We start from the raw sequence: 4,019 nt of genomic DNA on the forward strand, positions 1-4,019 counted from the left end.
CCACATTTCCTTTCATATTCATAAACATCAACACCAATTAACAAAAACAATCCAACATAAGTAAATTCTTTGAAGAACTTATTTCATTAAGATAAGAAAGAATAATGTCGAACATGAACTTAACTTTCAAAGAGTACTAGTGATCAATCAATTATATATAGAAACTCAAATATTGTATCAACTACTATTCTTCGAACTATAATAAGACATTTTTTTAATCTTTCTCTATATATTCAGGAAAGGAGACAGATGGTTCCTGTTGAATTTTCTACTCAAAATTTTTTTGAGAATCCACAAGTCTTAAAGTATTCACGTCGGTCATCAGCTGTGAAAAATTATAGGCTCCAAGACTCTCTTCGTCAACTTAGTAAGTGGAGATGAATATCCAAGAAGATCCTGATCCATAAGAGAAACATCATTTCTAACAAACTCATCATGTGCTAACTTCTAAAAGAATGACCAATGTTTAGTTCCATCACTGTACAACGGACTTATGCTAGAGGACTCTTCAGTCAATCTTTCCTTTGAAAATATATCTGATAGGAAATCCCGAGGGAATCGGTTATTGATGTCAATAAGAATATCTTCACGCTTGGCAACCGAGGACTCAACTTGAGGTGCATCTTTAGTGGAGGCCCCTACCTGAACAGAATTATTTGATTGCTCAAGGACATAATTACTATGTGTGTCACTGGAAGCTATCTCACCCCAATAAAGCTCTAGTAGGATAGATGCAAGGTCCTCACATTGCCTAGAAGTTACTTCTAAGCAATAAAACCACACAATAAGAGAGAATATAAACAAAAGAAGAAGGGCAAAAAAAGGAAGGGTTGAACAAGTATAAAAATGTTGCAGCAGTGACCTATCCTTTTCATATTTATCTCTTTTCCAAATGGTACAATAAAAGAATCAGAGGGGGTGGACAACCCAACTTTACAAAAGAAGATAGAAAAATGTGAAGTAAAAATGAAAACATATATTAAAAAGCTGCAAATCCACTCATAACACTACTAGTTATCGTCATTATACAATATACAAAGGAATGAGGTCATGTAAATGTTAATCCTTGGTGCACACTCAAAACCACAAGACAAATGTCATCAAACATAAATGTCATCAGACATTTGTAACCAAGGCTCTATCATAGAAAGTATATATAATGAGATTAAAAAAAAAAAAAAAAACCTTCAAGACAAATGTCACCAGACCACACTACACTACATCCATTACTAGCTGATTTTAAAGCTGACATGAAACGCTTATTGGGAGCAAAATTCTCCTCAGTGAACCCCTCATATATTGTAGAACAATTTAAGGCTTTCATTGCAAACTTCCTTTTCATTGAGTTCCCTTTCTAAACCATAAACAAGAGAATCATCAGTATCTGTCCCAGATAACACAAAATTTATCCACTCAATAGTAGCAAGAGTCCCACGAAGGTCCCCAAATGTGTTGACCAACCCTTGTCCCTAAAACATTGCCAATATTATATAGATAGGAGATACAAAGAACCAATTAGATAACCTGAAAAATCCAAAATGACATAGCAAATGTAAGTGTGAATGTGTATCCAATAAAAGAAGCCACTCTTCCAGCAGAAAACTCACCCTGCGAAAATATTCTTTTAGTATTTTTGGTAAAAAGAAGTACATGGCTATTTAACATCAAAGTCTTATGCGAGCAAAACAAGCCAACCAAAACAATATAAAGTTACTTAATGGAACTAGTAAGATCTTCTTCATATAAAATACATTTTTCTATTAGTATTTTTGGTAAAAGAAGTACATGGCTATTTAACATCAAAGTCTTATGCGAGCAAAACAAGCCAACCAAAACAATATAAAAGTACTTAATGGAACTAGTAAGATCTTCTTTGTATAAAATACATTTTTTTTATTAAGCATTAATTAGTCTTACGAAGCTTTGACTGGCCGTTGCATATTTCCTATATCAGAGAATACGACTACCAAAGTCTGACATGTGGAATCATATCCATTTGAACATTGAGAATCATATCCAAATAAACATACTCCAAAAAGAGGTCACAGTCACGTGGAAATGCTTACTGCTTTCACTTTGCTTCCGCCGAGACAGTATAAAGTCAACAACGAAACATAAACTACAATTCTAGTCACGACTTCATTTGCAGATCTGAAAATTCCAAGCTTTGTGTCACTTTCGGCCGGTAGGCCGAATCGCCAGTTTAAATGAGCCCATCAAAGGGTTTCATTACTTTTGGTCTATAGAATGATAACATGACTAAAACTCTAGTATTTACGGTAGAGCAATCATATTCCCCGACAAGAAGGCAACATGTCCACAGTTCCATATGACAATGTAAATTACCTTTTACCGAATGTTGACATTTGGCGGCTTTTCACCACCAAAGGATCTAACCCGAAGAAGAACAAGTACGAAAAGCCAATCCACGCATACATATTACAGTTTATCCTTGATAAAGTACATTGAATTTGGCTACTACGGTATCCACTCACTCAAGCGGAGTATTTTGGACACTTACATGCGGATGGCTGAAAATGTTTCACTCGCGCACCATCAGATATAGATGCTTGGGCCATTCCATGAGCTTTGAAGACAGGTACAGTTGACCGCTTGTATATGGCTTGTGATTTTAATTCACAGTTAGTCAACGGTTGTAAGAAAACCTTGATAATGTAAAAGAAAGAGGTAAGAGACAATCCCAAAAACAGAGAGTAAATCTTACTAAAAACAAATTCGAGCGGTATGTAAAGAGTTTGGAAGTCACTAAGTTACATTGACACGGACACGTATGTCTGTATCCGACACGGATACGAAGTGTTTGATATGACAAAATATTAAAAATTGAGGTATATCAAATACAATATGTGTCAGTCTGTGTCGGACACGTGGATACATATCCAACACAGATTACTATTGAAATATGGTGTGTCCATGTAACATAATTGGAACACATTTGAATGACATTAAAGGAGATTTGGGTAGTTGAGAATAATGAGCTAAGCTGTACATTGGGATCTCAGTTTCCATATATGATTGTTGCATCCCTTGCTTTCCTAAATTTAAGTAGTGAAAAATCCTAAGGTGAGAAGTCAACATCCGATACCCTAAATTTTTCATACACGGATACATCGCTATAACCAAAGACCGAATACTTTAGGATGCTTTCTGGACATCTTTACCTTCCATATCCACTTGTAAGCGAGAATAAGTTACTTTAACTTACATTAGATCTGAGCATCTTTTATTTAGCTTCTTATTTTACTTTGGAGTCGTGATATATTGTCGAATATAAAATGATGACTTTCTATCACTTGCAATATAGATATGAGTATGCAACTGTGTAAGGAAAATAAGGAAAAAGGTCCTAGTATACGAGGATATAACAGTTATTCGCATCAACGTATACACCAAAAAGAAACAAATTATTTCATAGAGAAACATTACCTGCAAAAATTGAAATGGAGATCATCAATACTCTCAGAATTGGGGCAAGTTGGTGGGGGATAGAACAAACAGTATGCTTATTGTTCCTACAACCTGCAACAATACTGTCAATGCGTCAATTACTAAACAAAAACAAAAATGAGAGTCACTGCTACAACCCAATAAATATAACACATAAATTAATGGCACTAAAGATGACATATCAGAATCCAATCCAATAAAAAGCCAACAATTTTTTGATTTGAATAGTTTTTATCAACATTTAAGGAAATGACATATATATAATATGGTACAACACGAGTGAGGTTTGTGCTAAAACCCTACTCATGTACATCTTCACTATGTTCCCTGACCGGCCTAGAAGTCATTATAGGCATAAATTAATTCTTAAGGACAGTTAATTGTCAATCTACAGCAAAGTGGAAAGGACATACGAACTATACATTCATTTGGTGAAAACTGAAAACCTTGTAGACAAATCTCGTGCCGATATACAGGCACTAAACATACATACTTATGTACATGATGTATGATCAATAGACTTGTGTGAATTTAATTCACATTTTTTACAA

General features: G+C 34.6%; 1 pseudogene; it reads right to left on the reverse strand.

Moving 5' to 3' along the window:
- Nucleotides 1-447: 447 nt before the first annotated feature.
- LOC147518044 (ABC transporter B family member 28-like) lies at nucleotides 448-3,815 on the reverse strand (annotated as a pseudogene).
- Nucleotides 3,816-4,019: the final 204 nt, after the last annotated feature.

The sequence above is a fragment of the Coptis chinensis genome, chromosome 2, assembly GCF_015680905.1.
Source record: "Coptis chinensis isolate HL-2020 chromosome 2, ASM1568090v1, whole genome shotgun sequence".
Taxonomy (NCBI): domain Eukaryota; kingdom Viridiplantae; phylum Streptophyta; class Magnoliopsida; order Ranunculales; family Ranunculaceae; genus Coptis; species Coptis chinensis.